Source organism: Etheostoma cragini, chromosome 20 (assembly GCF_013103735.1).
Source record: "Etheostoma cragini isolate CJK2018 chromosome 20, CSU_Ecrag_1.0, whole genome shotgun sequence".
In the NCBI taxonomy this organism is placed as follows: Eukaryota; Metazoa; Chordata; class Actinopteri; order Perciformes; family Percidae; genus Etheostoma; species Etheostoma cragini.
Window position 1 is genome coordinate 16098081 of NC_048426.1, and position 20765 is coordinate 16118845.

Genomic DNA, 20765 nt, shown 5'->3' on the forward strand with positions numbered 1-20765 from the left:
GTGTTTTGACACCATCGGGTCTCCTGCTGTCATCTTCTCCCTGTCATAGCAGAACCCCCAGCAGCGGCAGCACTGATTTAAAAAATACCTCCCCTCCCTTCTCTTCTTGTTCTGGCTCCAAGCAGTTCTGCTCAAACGGTAAAGGGTTCAGTGAGTTCAACCAGCCTTGAGGGTGAGGTACTTCACTTTGTCTTTGTAGTCAATTGGTGGTTTTCTGTGAAGTAATGGGGTGACGTGGTAAATCTGAGCAGAAGCCTGGTCATCTAGTGAGTGATGCATCCGAAATATTGACATGTTGTTTTCATAAAAGGGGGCAAAGCAGATTTAATTGGTCAATTGTTGAAGGATTAGCCCTTTAGCTGTCCCAAAAACTTGGGTTTGATCAACTCCTGTCAACACCTATTTGATGGATTGCGATGAAACTCTCTGCAGATATTCATGATACCTAGAGGATGACGCTTACTGACAGACTGAAAATTGCCATGAAATTTGCCGCAGACATTCACGTTCCCCTCAGGATGAAGCGTAACAAAAACATTTTATTTATTTACTATTGTCAGGTCAGCATTTTAATGTGTACAATACTTTGGTTTGTGAACAAATACCTGGTGCTGCTAACACACTAAACTGAGATAGTAAACATGGTAAACGTTATACCTGCTAAACATCAACATGTAAGAACAGCTTCAGAGAGCTGCTCATGTGTCTGTAGATCACTTAGTCTTGTTTTGTAAGGTCTTTGGAGGACGTGTCAGCCATGAATAAAGTATTAAAGTCTAAGCCAGCCTTTTAGTGCTAATAGACTAACCCTAAACTCTACATCAAACACAGTGTTGACTTACAACATGTTCTGTTACCAACTAGAGTAACACTATCTAAAAACACTGCAATGACAAGTTTTCTGGGTTTAATTGGCATCAAGAGTCATCATGACCGATTGAATCATCTGGTTGCAGATTATATCCAACGCTGGGCCTCTCACTCTCCCTCCATCTCTTTCTACCGTGAGATTCTGTGACCTTACAGAGCGAACGGCCACCAGCTTGTTTGACAATTATAAGTGGCATACTTGCTCACCCATGTCATGCTCTGCTGGAACGTTAAGAGGATCCCTCAGAAGTTTTAATCTGAAAATCTATGTGAAGATGATAAATTCCTCAGTGGATTGGAACCTTAAAGAACCCTTGTGTCCCATTCCCACAACACCTGCCCAGTGTAATCTTTCCTTTCAGACTCAAGATCATTTAGACTAAAGAACAAGTGCGCCTTGAAAGGTCTATGGTTACCTTAAATGAGGAAAGTGGCAGCTGTAACCCATATTTTCTACCTGCTATAAACTACTTTAAGTGGGTGTAGCTAGAAATACTTGTCACCTAGATGAGCTGAAGCTGTCTTGTGCTTATATGTGTAATGGTTCTTGTATATACCAGTTCAAATGGCCCGAAAGTGCAGTTTTCCCTGGAAACTACTTGGTAATTTAATGTAGATTATGTGGTTGACATGAACAGACATGGTTTTGTATTTTAAAGCATTGTATTGTAGGGCATCATTGTAACACAATTTAAATGATTTCCGGAATAAAATTAATCAAATTAACTGATATTTTGTCCGTTTGGGGGCAATGTAACAATTTGTAAACATTGACATATCACCATATAAAGTTGCTGTTGTTAGCAAAAGTGTGAGCAAACAGTTGCTTATTCACACGCCCAGCACTGACGAAGCATTAACATTAATCTAGAGTCGTCTTTCTGGCCTTAAATTACTCTCCTTTGAACTCTCTTTTTCTTCTTTGTCTCTGCCAACGTCCAAAGGAAAAAATTCCACTTAAGCTGCTATATGTTCCACTGTGTTGACCAATTCGTCACCAACAGTGGGTAGCATACGGTGAGTTTATCAGATGCTAGGTCTAGAAACAACACTGACATTAAAGGTAGAGCTGAGGGGAACGGCAGAGTTGGGTGATTATTCCCCTTGAGTCTGTAACTACAAGCAAATCTTTTCACATGACACATGCAGTCAGTTAACCCATTTCTTTCATATAAAGACCTAATTATTAAACTTTACACTTATTTTATACATGATGAGAAGCAATTTATTTGACCCCTGTGAGTAGGTCCACTTGTGTTACCATGTCACTAACATCTTCTAACCATCTAAACCTTTTAGAGTTGCTGGATGATGAAAACCAAAGTAAGTAATCTGATTACACTTTCACTCATTAAATTTCAACTCATTAGTTTAAATCACTTTCATGTTCATTAAGGGAAAATAAATCAAGCTAATGAGGCTTCTCATGAATAATGAAAATGTAATTAACTCTATCTCCTTGCAGTCCATCCTCTTAATTAAATCATAAAAAGTTCTGCTTTCACTCTGCAGGTATGACCATTTACCTGTGGCTTTATATGGATGGTTCTAGTACTTTCTGGTCTTTGAGGGGAGGATCCTCAGGTAAAGGTGCAAGATTTACAGGCAGATATCCAGCTGGCCGAGGAATGTCACAACCTGTGTTTCAGCTGTGAATTCTAACATAATTACAGTGCCACTAACTCAAACACTGTGGTGAAACAACCACCTTTGCAAAGGGAAAATGATCAGTGCTTAATGTTATGTCTGGGACACAGATTTACTACTGTCTTTGTGGGGGGAAGGCGCGACGGCAGGAGCAAGAATGTAAGAAATGTGCAAGTTCTCTGACCTTAATGAAGGTGAAGCAACGCGTCAACATCATTACCATAGGCGGCATGTGCGTGCGTGCAGTCACATGGGCCAAAAGAAAGTTGATAAAGGTGAAATGAGGAGAAGAGGGTAAGCTATGTACAAATACTTTATGTACTTTATAAACTTTATGTTTACTTGACATATAAAACACATGTCAAAGATTGCTATGAAGTGACAAATTGCAAACTGTCACTTCATAGCAAAGGTAAGTGTGGAAAGGCCGTTTTCTTGCACACTTTTTCTTAAAAATTATAAAGTTGGGCTGCCCTGGTAGCTTTGGGTTTAAAAAAAAAGTGTATGCTACATTATGGGAACTACAAAAATTAGCTTTCTTGAGTAGAGTTAGATGAAAAGAAACATGGCACTGTTATTTGTCCGGATCAGGAATCAGCAGCCAGTTAGCTTAGCTTAGTGCAAAGACTGGAAACGGGTAAGCAGTTAGACTTGCTGTGTGCAAAGGTGTCAAAATCTGCCTACCAGCACCTCTAAGGCTCACTAATTAACACATTATATCTAATTTGTTTAATCAGTACAAAAACAAAGTGTAAAAACCACAAGTTGTGGATTTTAGAGAGAGAGGGGGGGTGCTCATTTTCTTTTGGACAGAGGCAGGCTAGCTGTTTCCCCTTGTGTACAGTATTTATGCTAAGCTAAGCTAACTGGCTGCTGGCATGTGCTTGATATTTTGCAAAGTCCCACACATGTTCTATCTTGCAAAAAAAAATGGACACATTTGCACATTGTAGATAGACAGTATGCAGGAGTTTCTTTGCAACCTGCGCACCTGTCTCACGAAATAGATAAGTGAATTATTCTTCTGAGAGCGTGTAAGCTTTATATTTACCATAAAAACATGCAGTAATCTTCTCATATTACTCTTGTCAAGACAGTGAATAATAATACATTTTTTTAAATGTCAAACTAGTCTTTTCACTGCATAGTTTGAGCCCAGCCAGGTACCTTTGTTGAATAGTGAGACTGTAAACCCAGAAAACTGTTGTTGAAATTACCTTTTTTTCTTTATGTAGTTCTGCCACCATGTGGTAAAATGCAGGCAGGGCCTCAGAACTCAAAATTAACTTCTTCCTGCAGTGTTCAGGCTCATTTTCTCACAAATAACATAAACTTGATAATAATTCTGCCTGCCTGCCAGTCAAATAATGTGTGAGAGGAAATATCTAAAGGCAGGAAGCCTTTATTCCTCCCTGGCTCAGGTTGTTACTGGCTTAATCACACACACTCATCCTGTTTTTCTCTCACCACTAACCACCAACAAACAATACTAGGAAGGAGTCTGCTCTTTGTCTAGACGCTGATCCGTCAGCTGCGGCTGATCTGATTCAGTGTGCAGCTCAACAGCAGCTACGACCATTGAATTCTCTGGCTGAGGTCAACGACACTACTGAAGCAAGTCAAAGACGATCAAACAGAACTGACCTTTTCCTACACTCTTTAACCTCTTTATAAATTACCTTACACAAAAAGTACAGTGTTCTACAGTGTCAGGTCTATCTTTATGTGATATTAAATCCAACATGTTTTTGTATGCTGGTGATTTAGACCTGAAGGACCTCAACAAAGCATTATGATAAGTTTTATTTTTGGTATTTTATGTTATTGGCTGGAAGGATATCTTATGAACATTCTGCCACACCTGGGCTTTGAAAATAAATTCTAATAAAACCACAGTAGTTGACCCAAAAAACACACCCCAATCGAACAAACAAATATTTAGGAATTAAAATAAGAGGCCACAATGTGAAGAGGGCCCCAAAAGAAAGATAGGTGTGGATGCGGGGAAGGGCCCATAGAGACTACCTTTCTACTGGGCCCAACATTTTGTGCTACGCCCCTGTTGTTGTCTCACAGCAAGAAGGTTCTGGACCTTTTTCTGTGTGGAGTTTTGCCAATAGTGTATGCACGTAATGCATATTAGGTTAATTGGCAACACTTTATTATGACAGCTCTGTGATATACTGATCTGGGCTTGACCTTATTGTTTTCTTTTTTAAGCAAAACTGTGCTTAGTAAAAGCACATTCTTTCATGATTTGTTAGACATTTTTAGCAGAAATAAAGAATACTTGAATTTCATTTATGGACAACATTTCAAACTTGAAGGTGAATGCAGGTGTCCTGCACTTTGTGAATTTCCCCAACATTATGCAACCTGTTGTGGATCATGTAGATTTGTGTTTTTTCTTTATGTGACAAGCGTTTGCTGTATTGATTTTTGTTATGGGTGATAAATGAAAAGATCTGACAAAGTCAAACATGTTAAAAATCAGCACAAAAAATAATACTGTTATTTTTGCAATTGCATGATTTAATCAATAGAGGGCAGAATTATACAACTATCCAATATTTAGGGTTTCTTTAAGGTCACTGCAAAGAAGTAAATAACAATTTCATTTTGCAGCACAGTGAGGGGATTATTGATCCCCTCAAATCAAAGAATACATAATCATTTTACAAAGAAAGTGTTATAACTTTCATTGTTAGTGACTATGCTGCAGTGATCCCACAGGTAGAACGATGGTTGTCTGCTGGTATGAAGGCTCAGAGGTGTTCATGAGATCAGCTGTGATGTACCTCATTATTCAGAAAATCAATATTTAACATATGTGTTTTTGTGTGAATGTTTGTGTTATGTTGTGTTGTGGTGTGGTGTGGTGTGGTGTGGGTGTGTGTGTGTGTGTGTGTGTGTGTGTGTGTGTGTGTGTGTGTGTGTGTGTGGGTGGGTGAGAGTGAGAGAGGAAAAGTAGGTAGGCAGACTTTCTGGAGCCAACTCCCACATGCCCTCTGACTACTTGTCACTGGTCAAACCAACTTTGTCTCTCTGAGCAGATGATGTGATAAGAGTGGCAGAGAGAGAGAGAGAGAGAGAGAGAGAGAGAGAGAGAGAGAGAGAGAGAGAGAGAGACAAGGGTGAAAAGCAAGCATAGGCACAACAGAGCAAAAAAGATGTAACAGGCAAGAGGGGGAAAAAGTAGGAGTAAGTGGAGGAGGGTAAAAAGAAAGAGACAAAGGACAGGGAGATCCGCAAGAGGGAGAGTAGGTCGAGAGCGGAAGAGAGAGAGAGCAGAAAGTCTTGCCCTGAGGTGTCTTTCTCTGTCTGCACTTGGTGTATGGAGGCCAAAATCATTGTCATACACAGCTGAAGACATTCACTGGCAGCCAAGAAGCACATCTGGATTTCTCATAATGAAATTCAGTGGGCTGCAAAGTTTTCCTGTGCAGATATACAGTAGGGAGGGCAGTCACTGTGAATGTCAATTTTTAATGCACATGTGTAATACGCACAATTAAATGAGCATTATTTTACATATTTGTGTTTTTACAGTGACACTATTGGTAGACACTGACAGATGGATGAATTGCAATCTGACTGTCAGCAAGTGAAAGCAGAGTGTCTAATCCTGCCACTAACTGCGCCATTGCCAGCCACAGGGTAAGGAATCTATAATTTCACGGTCTTATTACGTATTTACCGCTTCCAAAATACACCCGATACACACACACACACAGACACACACACACACACACACACACATCCTCACTTACTGCCAAGCTGTCTAATCCTCTGCATGTGCACCATCTCCTCCTCTTTTTCCCCTCCTCTTTTCAACATCCTTACACAATACAGAAGAGTTGCACTCGGGTTACACGTTCAGGTTGGACCTCTCGATTGCTCCCCAGGGCTGTTGGGAAGAGAAGAGGTGGAGGAGGGGCGGGGGAGAAAAGAAGAGGAGATGATGGAAGGAAGGCCCACAATAACAGTCTGTTTCCTCGCATGTTGGGGCCTGCAGCCTAACCTACTGCACCTGTTGTGGAGGCTCACACTAACCGGAGAGCGATATGTGTGTCAGGGGGTGTAGGGTGTAGGATGTATAGAGGTCTGGGTGGTGATCTAGTGTGGCACCTGTATCGTGACCCAATGCCAGCTGGCAAGAGGCCAGGCCTGGACGCAACTCAATGCACTCACACTCTTTGTGCACTTGACGACCCCGGTAGCCTCCTGCTAACCCTGTGTGCTTACGTGTGTGTATGTGTGTGTGTGTGGCGTGTGCCCCCTTTCCACCCCCACCTGCCCATTCTCGCTAGGTAATTGGGTAAGTGTGTAATAAGGTTGGTCATGGGTATCTGCGACCAGGCTGGGGTAAATGTGACCCAGGCAGCACCACCATTTGTGGAATAACGGAGGATCTGTTTATGATTTGGGGAGTGCTGTGGGGGACGGAGGGCGTGAGTGGAGCTGCGGTAGCAATCACATTTAATTTTGGTTCAAGCTGCAGGATTGTAACATGAATCACACACATCCCCCATTTTATTGGTTTCGGTACAATCATGCATTGTTGAAATGTGTTTAATTTAACAGCCTCAGCAGTATTTCACATGTTCTAGATTGTCGTAATTGTTTGGAAAACCTAAAATTAAGAGAATGTGACTTTATGACACTTAAGGTTTGGTGGCTAACAGCGCATATACTTCCACTCATCCCTCTTCATACACCATCACAATTGTCTGACAGCACTATTGTAGAGCCCCCTTGGCCAGAAATGTGATCTTTTAAAGTTTCCGTCGAGAACAGCCTGTCTTGCCAATGTTCCTCAGGGGATTGAAGCCCCCAATGATTCACTGTAGCCGTCACTTCAGACAAGGAGCTGAACAGCCTTCTTTTGGTTGCATCGCATTTTGCCATCTTAATGACATGTTTTCAACACAGTCTTCCTAGTTTTTTTCTCGGGAACGCTCTGTATCCGTCTCATCCATTATTACAAGAGGGGGATTTAGTGAGACAGCTCTCTATCTTTCCCTTTCTCTCTAACTCTCCTCTGATTGGCCTATTAGTGAGGTTGTATGACCACATCATCAAGAGCAGTAAGCATAGCGTAGAGCTTATTAACCCTCATTGCCTCCGCCAGGAACAGGAAATTAACTAAGCAAGGCTAGAGGCTGTTCAAGGCCATGTATTCTCCAGTGGGTTTGCACTTGAGCTATTACTTTTTATACCAACTAACCAAAACACAATTACCCAATTCCCTTAACTACATATTGCATTTGTATAAAAGGTTGGTTTTGATATGTTGAGTTAAGGTTTTTTTTTTAAAGTGGCTTATTTTCTAGATCTTGTCAGATTTGATGAGTTTTGTTTATATTTCAGAGAATATGTACCATTGTTACCTGGGCTATTAGCGGTCAGACAGACGCCTGAGATGATTGACAGCCTCTGACAGGAAGTTGGTGGGCAGCCTGGCAAAGCTGCAACAACTCTACATATACACTTATACTTATAGATGTACACACTGTCTTCATGCTCAGTCTGACATGAATGTCACAGGACAATACTGCTTACTACAACCTCCCCTCACTTTGCCTTCTTTCTATTTCCTCCATTCTGTGTTCTCTCACCAACACCAAAGTAACCTCCCCTGGCTTTCAATGCCCTCCATCCAGCATGTTGCTTTCTAATAACTGCACTCTCCTTTACTCCACCCATTTACTTTATAGTAGATGTCTCTAACTCTTGGTGTCCCTTTCAACTCTATTTTACCCAATTCCCTTCTCCTTACTTCTTCCTCTGTTAGAACAAAAGTCTGTATTTGTTGTCAGACAAGGCGGTCTCTGTCTGAGTACTTTGCTTGTGCGAATAAGTGCATCTGTGTGCGCGTCTATGTGTGTGCTCGCAACTGTTGATATCTTTGTGCATGATCATTCTCTGTGTATGTGTGTCTGTGTGTGTGTGTGTGTGTGTGTGTGTGTGTGTGTGTGTGTGTGTCTGTGTATGTTTAAGCATGCCTTGGCTGAGCCTTGGGGGCAGTCCTCCTTTGTCCTCCCCACCATCTCCCAGAGATGGATGTGTCTCCAGGGAATTGGACTCAGAAGAAAAGCACCTCCAACTCGCTCATATTAAATTCTGATGTGCAAATACAATCTACCAGCACATTTCTTTTTTCCCTCCTCTCTCTTTCTTTTTTAAAAGCAGCTAATTTAATGTGTGCATGTATGTGCATTTGAGTGGAGGACAGAGAAAAACTAGTTCCAGAAAGTTAGTTATTGAGAATCTTTACACATATATTTAAAAAAAACACATGTTTTTATAATCAGAGTTATTCCTCTCTCACACACATCTTGGAAAGGCTCATGAAAAGCATTTATCATACAGCAGTGCAAGCATATGTCATGGCTTAGATATCTTTAGAAAACACTTCAGTTCCTTTTGTTGACAAATTCGAATGTCACACTGTTCCACCTCATTTGCCCATCCTCACAGGAGAATAACAGTCTAAGGGAGAAGCTTTGGGGGGGGGAGCTGCTAGCTTCCTCCCTCCCTCTTCTTTTCTCTTCTCTTTCCTAGTGCATCCACTTGCCTCTCCCTGATTTTTCGTCCTTCCACTCCTCCCCCAGGCTTAAAGCACGGCACCTGTGTGCCCCTCCCCCACCTAAACATTTTCACTCCCCCTCCTTTTGGCAGGACGCCCGATACACTGACACAATCTCGCCTCTTTCCGTGAGAGCGAATGCCTTTCTCTCTGTGCTTCGCTGATTTGTGTGTGAGGAGTCACACATGCATGTGTGTATAAAATTGAGGGCGCATATTTAATTACACACATCCCTGTGTGTGTAGCAAAGAAGTCAGACGAGTCAAACTTTTTGCTGATAAGATACGTTTGTGAACTTGTGGTGACTCAACTCTTGCAACACTAACCTACAACCCTTTACTTGATACTGTTACTCCTCCACTCCTCTACTCCCTGCTTCTGATCTTTACTTGCTACAACTCTATCACAAATCCCCTATTTTTATTCACACACACTGGTTGTGCAAGTCGTTTTAATTTTAATAGCAAAGGGAGATTTGAATAGCTTGCACCTGCTAACTCGTAAATGGCACTTAAAAACAGCTGGGGATGTAAAACTTTATTTCCACATCCCCATGACCACAGATTGCCAGGCCGTCCTCCCACACACCTTTGCTCTTTGAGCCTTAATTTTTTGTCACTTGCAAACTCACTCTGCCATCTCTCCTTCTCTTGGCTGTATGGCACTGCCCCAAACACATGGTTTTAATAGCCCTTTCTTGCTCACTCTTTTTTTTGGATTCTCTTGTTTCGTATTTCTGTTTTAGCGCACGTGTACACTCACACGCAGTAACCCCATATCAAGACATTTTCCTAAAAGAAACACAACTTTAAGACCGTCCTGTCACAGAGATGTGATGGATTCCCACTTCTTGCAGCATGTGGCATTAATTGCACTATTCTGATCCCACTGTCAGCTAAGCAGTCCCTCAAGGTTAGGCAGTAATGTTTCACTCATGGCCTCAGGCTCATCTACTGTTTCCACTGCACATCTTCCCCCTGGCTAGAGGAACTGTGTATGGTTTTCATTAGCAGAATTCCTGCCAAGGAGCAATCATTCTCTTAGGTTTCCTCAGTATTGACCAGTGTACCATATGGAGTAAGTGCATCTGTTTCCTTGCAGGATCTGATGTTGCATATATAGCAACAGTTACAGTAGATAAACACATGGATCCAGAGAAGCAATCAAAAGTTAAGAGGTCAGTAACTATATTATTCCAAAAGTATAATCAGATCCCTCTTTTGTACAATTTTCTTTTGAAAATTTGCATTTATTTCTATTCTTTCTACACTGACCAGCCTGGGATTCATGAATATAGCAGCATGGTGGCTAAGGGGCTAGCACTTCTGCCTCACAGCAAGAAGGTCTGGCTTCGAATCCAGGTTGTTCCGGGCCTTTCTCTGTGGAGTTTGCATGTTCTCCCCGTCTTTGCGTGGGTTTCCTTCGGGTGCTCCGAATTCCTCCCGCCATCATAAAGACATGTAAGCTACGTAACTAGGACTACAGTTGGAAATTAGCCGCACCACACTGATGCATTTGCAGAAATGTTGATTAATGTGCATTGTCCTAATTAAATAAATAAATCTCCTACTACTTACCAACTATGCACTTTGATACATATCTGCAAAACAAGATAAAAAAATTTCAGATGTAGATTCTTTGTAAATTTTGTGTTGCATCAGGCAGTATAATGCTTTAATGAGTTGAAGCTGACGAGTGAAAGTGATTTTTTTAGTTAGTTGGTGTGTTTGCATGATCAGTGCTTTAGAAGTTGTGTGATCTTCAAACAACCAACCATGACCACGAGAAGTAATCCCCATCATGGATAATCCCCATCATGTGACTATGGAGCAATTTGAGTGAAACATGAATGAATGTAGACCAGTAATTAAAGAAGCGGATCTCCTCCATCAAAAGAAGCTGGGATGAGATGACTGCTCTTGAGTAATGCTGGCTGCTTTAATCTATGTCTCTAATTAGGCAGCAGAAGAGCAAACAAAGGAAAAGGAAAAAAAAACACAACCCAAAATGCTTTGTTTCACTGAAATGACTCAAACATGGAGACCCATCTTCACATGCTGCAATAACTGCACATTGTAGTAGATTGTGTCTGACACATACAATGAGTACACAGTGTGTGCTGTGCTGAAGAAAGTTTTTACACAAAGACTCAACAGGCGCCGCCAAATGCTGTCAGCTGGCTAGTTTCCAATGAGAAACTCTGTGAGCCAGACACGCATACACACAGCATCCATGCCCTCCTATAATGTATCACCTGGATACTGGGCAGTGGCCAGCAAAAGCCCCCCACTTGGACAATGGATTAAGGTTTTTAAAACAGACCCCTATGGCCAAAGGTCTCCCAATGGGACAGTGGTTACTGACTGAATAGGCTCCTTAACTGTCTTTCTGTATGTGCTGGTGTGCACATGTGAATATGAGTGAATACTCATGTATGCAAGTGTTTATGAACTCACTGTGAGGGTAGTAGTTTAAATCATCTTTAGTGAAAACTTGTGACCTCTGTCACAGGACAAACCTTTCCAGTGAAACCTGTTGAAAATTATTCCATGCCAGGCCTTGTAATCTCTGGCAGTGTGTGGGTGTGTGTGTGTGTGTGTGTGTGTGTGTGTGTGTGTGTGTGTGTGTGTGTGTGTCTATGTGCCAGCTGTGAACAGTACTCATTAGCACTATTTTCATGTGACCAAGCTGAACCGCAAAAGACACACACTTTCAAACAGTGGCATACAAAATCACACACACACACACACATCACATGACCAGATGAAGAGGAACCATTGTTCGGCATCACAGGACCTCTTAACACAGACACACACAATTCTCCTTTTGCACTGCCATTTGTGCAGTCGCCCTTGTTTTAATATTCTGTTGGTTACATGCTTCCACATGCTTCCACTGACTATAAACACACAATCCCTCTGTGTTCATGTCTTCAACTACAGCTTCTGTGCTTACTGCTCATGTGTGTGTAGCATAACAGAAATCAGTGTTGTGTCACACTAATGATTATTGAGATCTGAAGCACACAAACAAACCCTCTTTGCCTGCCCCTTGGTCTGGCTTTCTGGTTTGCCCAGTGTGATGATGAGGACTCCTAGAGCTGTCAGACTGTGGCAGGCGGTGACAGTGTCAGCCCATTAGCCTGCTGAGTTAAAGTGGGTGAGGTGTGACCCCTGACCTCCAAATCTGAGGTCTGAGGGAGACCTGGGGATCAGGGGTCATAAGGTCACGGGGGGGTGAAGACATTTGACCAGCCCTAACCTTCGTTCTTCTTTCTATGGGGAACAGTCGCAAGAAAAACATGTTCAACTATGATTTATAAGCTAATGGACTTTTTCACTTAACTGCATGCAAAGGAAAATGTGTAAAACTTCAGCAAGGATGAAAAGCTTTAGTAATACTGTATGTTCAGTGGTGGAAGGAGCATCCTTTACTTAAGTGTAATACTACTTCAACACTGTAAAGTAAAACTAAAAGTCGTGCATTTAAAATGTTACTTTAATATAGGTATGTATCAAGAAGAAAATATACTTAAAGTATTAAAACAAAAAAAAATTTATGTAAAAAAATCCTTACATTGTAGAAGCTGGAAACATTCAAAACAATTCTATCGATCAACCAGGTGTTTAATCGGCTAATCGTTTCAGCTGTACTTGTAGGCCTACATATTGTTGGATAGTTTAATTTAAAAATAACAAATCAGATTTTATAAACTACTAAATGTGTTTTGTGTGCAAAAATCTTAATTTGAAAAGTAACTAGTAACTTAAACCGCAAGATTAATTTAGCGGAGTATAAAGTACAGTATTTCCTTCTGAAATGTAGTGAAGGAGAAGTTGAAAGTAGCATCAACAGAAAAGATTCAAGTGAAGTACAAGTACCTTAACTTTGTACTTAAGTACAGTACTTGAGTAAATTTACATTCCACCACTGTCCACTGACTATGTTTAAGAGGATATTTCATTTTATTGCTGCTGCTATGCGCTGAACACGCCATTGAGTAACCAGATGTGTGAACATCAATACATAATGTTGCAGTAATTCTTCCAACACTGACCAAGACAAGTGTTGTTTCTCATTAGCTAAGTACAAAAGCATTGTAATGCCTGGAAATGCATATGTGTTACAGTCAATAGCAATGTGTTTATCAAAAAACATCCTAGAAACTCAAGATCCTGTTATAGTTTATAGCAACAACTCAACAAAACAAAAGTCAGTCCTGCGTTTCCCCACAAACTCCAAAAATCATTTGGTCACTATCATCACACTCTTCTTATTTAAACCTTGGCAGCTGTTGTCTCTTTGTTGCAGAGTGAACGCAAACAGGCACAGCTGTGTGACTCATGTGTAAAACCACAGACACTCGAGGGAAATGCACCTGTGACAGAGTGAGATTATCTCCCCAGTGTCTAAGCCTGACCTGAGAACCACATCCGTTCATCAGGCACATACACCCAACACCAGTAGATGACACCATATCTGCCCCATTCCAGCTCACTTCATTTTTCTAGAGGTATTCTTAAGCACTGCTACATAATGAAAACTGAACCCAAGGTGAAGACAGACAGAATGCAACATGGAAAATGGAACAAACTCAGCACTATCACCAAGTTTATCTAGCTGAAAATAACACCACCCATTACAGTTGACAATCTTCGGGGGATGTCATTACTGTTCCTGTTTTTGATGAGGTGCACAGCCGTGTGTCACAATATCGCCTCATTCCCCATGAAAACAAGCAAGTGCCACACTGTCGCTTCCCCTCTTGCACCATGACCCCTGCTGGCATCCTGTGTCAGAGTGATAAGCAATCCCCTGATACCTCGCTGGCCCCTCTCGGAACAAAAGAACCACAGGAAGAGGTCAGGCACTTGCCACATAAGCCTGCCAAGAAATTATAGTGTTCCATATGTTTCAGGTTGAGGCTAACTCAAAACAAATCCCCTGACTGCACAGTTCAATCTAATGCAATTGATAGAAGCACAACTCATTTGTAGATGGACTGGTGTTGCTTAGCTTAGGTAATGATGATATACTTGCACGCTGTCAAATATTGTCAGTCTAATCATCATTCATCAGTACTCTCGCTGAGCTGCTGATTACATTGTTTGTTGTGACTGTGCACAACAAGCAGGACGCCCATGCTTTGCACTTTTGAGTGCATTTTTGAAGTCAATATGGCTTTCTCACCTCTGAGAAAGCAGTTGTCCATCACTGGTAAATTCTGCTTTAACGGTTGTTAAAGTTGGGTAGATGCCATTTAACAAGAGTCAGAGGGGACAGGTCTAATGATCACAAGGGTCAATCAGAGCCAGGCTGTTATTTGCTTAACTCTTAAGAGTACAGGCTGAGGTCCAGCGGTAAAAGAAAAACCTGTCTCGCAGAAAAAAACATTGTATACAGAGGTGGTGACACTGTGGCCGGGTCATGAAAGATCTGCTTTTGTTTTTATTGTCTTATTTTTGCCTTGCTGGTTAAAAAGGATGTCACCCAGTTACATTTGAACAAGGAACCAAACCAGACCCTAACCTTATAAAGTGGATTTTGTTTTTTCTCACCTGGTCTTCCCACACAACCTAATGAATGTGGTAAACTCTAGCTACAGAGAAGTGGGCAGAGGGATGTGGAGTTGATGCGAAGTGGAGGTGGGGTGGTGCCACATTTGAAAAGCAATCTTCACTTGAGCCAAACAACAGCCTGTTGAACATTAATCCAACTCAGTGTGAAGGCAAACACCCCCAGCTGCGTCTGCAGACTGTACTATGTTCTCTCTTCGTTCAGTCCAATGCAAGACTGTAACTATATCATAAATCACCGGGCTGAGCCAAGAGCTGATTAATAAAACTCAGAGCAAACAGAGGGCAAACCAAAACAGCTGTTTGTGCCTGTATGAACCTATCAACGATGGCTTATGAATCCTGAGAAGCTGGTTTCTGTTTTTGGTTGGGCATAAAATCTGAAACTGAACCCTATCCAATGAAAAAGAGTGCCAAGCTCTTTTCACAACAGAAAGAAGACAGATGTTGGACCTTGAGTTTGTACACTGGCAGATCGGCTGAGTTATGGTCCAAACATCCACGGCTCCGAGGGGAAAAGAGCTCCACTTGTCAAAAAGGTGAACGACAAAAGGAGTGCTGCATTTTTTGTTTATTGGCTCAAGGTCAGCATGGTCATTGAATAGAATTGAAAGCTTACCAGTTACAGCTATAAGATACAGTGTTTACTAAACCCAGCTATAAAGCCTACAGGACAGGAATTTAGTTTCTCCTTCAAAAATAACAATAACCGAGTTAGGATAAAAAGTTAAGTCTTAACCTTGGAAATCGGCAGTTGACAAAACATGCTCAGTCCCCTCAATATTTTGTACTAGTAGATGGGGCGTGCTCAGTTGTCATGGTATTGTAGATGTTACTTTTAGCTCTGGTCTAACTACCACCAACTCCTGCCAGATGTTAGGTCGTTGGGCAGGTAGTGTACATTGGGTTTGACAGTTGCTTTTTGGCTTGAAAGTCCAACGACATGAAAATGTCACAAGGTTTATAACCCCCAGTGGCTAGAAATGGTGATAGGTGTAAACTGAGCCCTGTGTATCCTGCTCAGCCTTTGAGAAAATGAAACCTCAGATAGGCCAATCTGGAGTCTTGCCTTTATGAGGTCATAGGGGGCCAGGTTACCACCCTTTTTCTCGGCTTCGCCCGCCCAGAGAATTTGACCCACCTATGACAGAAAGAGACAACATGGCTTTCAAACGAGAAAAGTGGCAGTTGCTCAAAAGCTACAGACTCAGAAATGGTATGTCCTAAGGAGAGCTCAATGTGGGACAGGCTCTAGTGGCTGTAATTCTGCACCAAGGCGGAATTTTGGAAAAGAGACCTTAGATATGGTATTAGCAGACCACTAACGTTACCATGTCATGGGACCTTTAAATGGTTGCGTGGAAACCATGCTCATGAGAGCAGGAGCTGAACCAAAAAAGTTGGGACCAGTAAAACTTTTAGGGCGTTCTCACACCTGTAGTTTGTTTGCTTTGGTCCAAATCAGCTTTTAAATCGCTCTGTAGATTTGTGGAGAAATGCAACAAAAGATAACAACACATCTTACAATCACATCACACATAGTAATTTGATACACTGTTAGCATAGAATTACTGGTCACAGCAGCTTTAAAGTTCTCAGAAAATGGAACCTTAAAACATTTTGATATGTTCAAAAGTTCCTTAACAGCTACTAAATAGGTGAGGTTACACTAATAACACTCAGTGGTAACATCATTTTGTTAACTATGGAATAATTACACAAATGACCATCATTGATGTCTAATGATTACAGGGACAGAGGTTATACATACTCCATGTCCTTCTGCTTATTTTAGCATGTCTCTCTTTGTCTCACAAGTTGTTTACTTTACGAGACAGTACAATATTACTTCTGACTTGTGAAAAATGAGTCTGGATGAGTCACAGACAAAAGAGAAGGGAAGAGATGAAAGGCTAAATTGCATTGGAGATCCCTCTTTAGAACATCAAACAGAGAGTGTTTCTCTCAGCAGTCGGCGGGGCTCCAGGGGGACGGAGTTGTAATTTCCTGGCAGAGAGGGGCTGGCCATGTGGGCACTACTCGGTCAACATCAAAGACACTAGACCTCAAGAACAGTGACTGCACACACACTCGTTCTGTCACTTCTCTAGCTTCTTATCTGTGTCTTTCTGTTCCCATTTCTTTTATGCACCCTTTCGTTCACATTTACAGTATAGTTAAATCCCATGATTATTGTACTTAATTTAGGCCGCCTACAGTCACAAAAAAAAAAAAACAGTTTTGGTTTCTTCTTTCTTTTTTTAGATCATGTTTTTTTTGTTGCTGAAAATCTGTCTTTTTATTGCTTTCACATGTTTTTTCTTTAAGTGATGTCTTTTTGTTTTGGATGAGGGGTTTAAGACAGAGGTACTCTTAAGACCAGTCACCTCATTACTTCATCAATCCAGATAGCTAAACATGTTGCCAGCAAGAACAGCTAGCCTTCAGTAAATACTGACTGAGTACTGTATTTGTCCAAATATCTAGTATTTAGTTAGTAATTGTAGACAAAAACTCTTAAATAGATTATTAGATAATAAATCCAATCCAATAAATACATACATTGTAGCTCTGACTATATCTTATTAACTAATTCATTTGTTTGTTTAATGCATTTTTAGCTAGTAACAATGATAATATCTAAACCTATGTGTGACTGGGTCTCAGGGCGTTGGAAGGACTATGAGTAAAGCTGATATGATAATAAGTAGCTTTAGCTGGCCTATTAAAGTAGTTATGTATATTGTACATGCAACATATGTTATTTGTACAGCTACATTATGCAATGTGTACCAAAGAGACTAGCACTATTTGTTAAGTAGCTATTCTCCTTTAACCTGGACATTGTATGACTTAAACATTAAATATTTTACAAAATTCAGCAGTGTAATTGTGGCTTTTTGCAATTGTTTATTTGGTTTGTGTTTCTGTAATTTTGGAAAGCATCTTTAATCCAACATTAACTGCACCCATTCTACTTGGATTTGCCGGTATCAGTCCTTTTCCATGCAGGCTCTTGAGACAGAGAGAATGTATTATTTAGACCAATAACAAGCATTACCCTAAATTATAAGGACTAGAGACAGATTTGTTTGTCTGTCACTGTCAAACCTAAGTCTTCAAACCAAATCTTAAGACTGTCACAAGACCTCTAAGTTTGTAATGGATTGGTTAGGGCATTGTGAAAGTTGCTGCTGCGAAATCGATTAAAAAAAATGCAACTGTTGTGGTTTAGGCACAAGAAACCCAAACAAGTTCCTTATTGATAACTGAACATTATACCTGCAGTGGTGTAATCAAGGAAAACTGTTATAGAAGTTAGATATTACACAATGAAAATGTTTCAGTATAGTGGTATGCGTGCTTAAATCAACATTACGGTTTTATTACAGTGACATAACCGCTTTGAAATGGAGTTAATTTGTTAACTAAGGTTGGGGAGCAGGGCCACGCCTAAACCACACCTCTAATCACCAGACAAACCTACACACACCGTGCTGCACAGCCAGGCTTGTGTCTCTGATTGCTTAACCCACCCTCCCTTTCCCTCTTCTTCATCCATCTCACCCCTCTTCCCTTCCGGCTGCACATCTCTCTCATGTCACTTCTATGTACCGTCTGGGGGGGAGGGGGTCTGCAGGGGGAAAACTGCTTCTGAGACGAAACCCCCACCCTGAGATTCCTCCACCGAGGCATCACACAACCTCCCAGACCAGCCATCAGACAACATCCACATCAGTTCATCTATCTGCACATTCATAATGTTCATCTGCACATTCATAATGTTCATTAAATCTTTAAGTAACACATGGTTGTGGTGGGGTCCATGCTACTGAAGTTATCATCATGTGCTCTACAGGCAGTGTACAGTACTGCTGTGTAACAGGTGGCTGTGTTATGTGCTGAGGTGTGATGATCTGTGATCTGTAATCTTCATAATTCACATGACAGCATGGTTGAATACCGGGTTTCTGAAAATTTGGTTCTGTTAAAACAAAAAGAATATTGTATGTAATGTAAAATGTTCCAAACAATAACATAAAAGAAACAATAAAATAAAAAATGAAAATCATCACTGCTTCAGGTGTAAACTTTTCAAATCTCTTTTTGTTTTTTAAATGCTTATTTTTGCTTTTCATGTTTTTTTTGCAACATGCTTTATTACAACTTGCTCTCAACATTCTAAATGCTGTAACTTTTCTGACATACTATACAATGGCTTTTTTTCATAATTTTTCGACCAACTATACTATGACTTTTTATCAAATATTTCGACATACTATATAATATGACTTATTGACAACATGCTATGACTTTTTTTGACATGTTATACTATGACCTTTTATCATTTCTTTTGATTCTATACCATGTGTCGTTGTGTGTCATATCAAGAAAATGATTGGGGGACAGAAGGTTGTGTTTTAAAATACTATAAGCTGCAATTATGTTAAAGAATTTGCTTAATTTGTGATGAAGAGAGAAGTCGTGTTCCTGACAGTTGATCTAATCACTCTTTGTGGCGTACTGTACAATGACTTTTTTAATCACTTTTGTGACATGATAAACAATGACTTTTTTCACATTTTTGACATACTAGGATATATTCTTTCAAAGTACTATACTATGATGTTTTTCAAAATTATATACTATAATTTTTCTGCTATGACTTTTTTGATATACAATACTACGACTTTTTTATCACTTTTTTCGACATGATATACTATGACCTTTTATCACTTTTTTGTCATGCTTTACTATGACTGTTTTATCACTGTTTTCAATATGCTATACTGTGACTTTTTATCAATTTTTGGACATTATATATTTTATGCTTTTTTATATACCATGCTATGATTTGTTTTATCCTTTTTGACAAGCTGTACTATGACTGTTTTCGACAAGCTATACTGTGACTTTATTTCACTTTTTTGAAATAATACTATAACTTTTTCGATATACTCTACTATGATTTTTTTCTCCTTTTATGACATACAATTACTTTTTTATCACTTTTTGAAATGCTTTGCAACGACTGTTTTATCATTTTTTTTCAACATGCTATACTATGACTTATTTCAAAATACTATACTATGACTGTTTTTCAAAATACCATACTATGATTTTTAATGACTTTTCTTGGCATGCTGTACTATGACTTTTTTTAGATAAAATATTTTAACTTTTCATCACTCTTTGGACATAATATATACTATGACTTTTTTGATATATAATACTATGACTTTTTTATCACTTTTTCGACATGCTATACTATGACTTTTTATCACATTTTTGACATACTATGACTTTTTGACATACTGTAATATGACTTTATTTGTTATACAACACCAACACTTTTTTGTCTCTTTTTTCAACATGCTATACCAGTATGTTTTTATACATGGTATACTTGGTATTGTATGGTACACGGTAACTTTTTTAAAATCACTTTATCCGACATGCTGTATTGTGACTTATTTGACATGCTATGACTTTTGACTTATGTGAAAGAGACAAAATTGGACAAAAACATGAACTTGATTCTGGTCAGATAGCTTAGTGTGTTACGGAAAACACAAGTTGTAAGTTCAAATTCTGTGGGGTGCAATTAGTTTCCAAAATTACTAAACTGGAATGAAGTACAAATGATGTAAACAGTTCATCTTATCACCATATTATGACAATTGTATCATATATTTCGACATGCTAATCAATGATTTTTTTGACACGCTATACTATGACTTATTATCAGATTTTTGACACACTATGCTATGACGTCTTATCACTTCTGTTGACATGCTATATCTTTTTTGACATACTGTACTGTGACTTTTTTATCACTTTTTTTTTACATGCTATACTATGCCTTATTTCAAAATACTATACTATCACTTTTTTCAAAATAATTGACTATGATTATTTATCACTTTTTTTGACATGCTATACTGTGGCTTTTTTATCACTTTTTTGACATAATATATAACATGACTTTTTTGATGTAGTAAGATTTTTTATCACTTTTTTCAACATACTATACTATGGCTTTTTTCGACATGCTATACTATGACTTTTTTATCACTTTTTTG

The 20765-nt window shown here is 39.8% G+C and overlaps 1 protein-coding gene across 1 annotated transcript in view; it reads right to left on the reverse strand.

Annotated features, from left to right (window-relative positions):
• crim1 (cysteine rich transmembrane BMP regulator 1 (chordin-like)) overlaps positions 1–18196 on the reverse strand; it is a 53373-nt gene extending 35177 nt beyond the window's left edge. The window contains exons 1-2 of the mRNA XM_034857523.1: positions 18186–18196; positions 14044–14050 (exon numbers count right to left, since the gene is read on the reverse strand). The gene's annotated coding sequence lies outside the window, so the exon portion shown is untranslated. The remainder of the gene's footprint in view (positions 1–14043; positions 14051–18185) is intronic.
• Positions 18197–20765: the final 2569 nt, after the last annotated feature.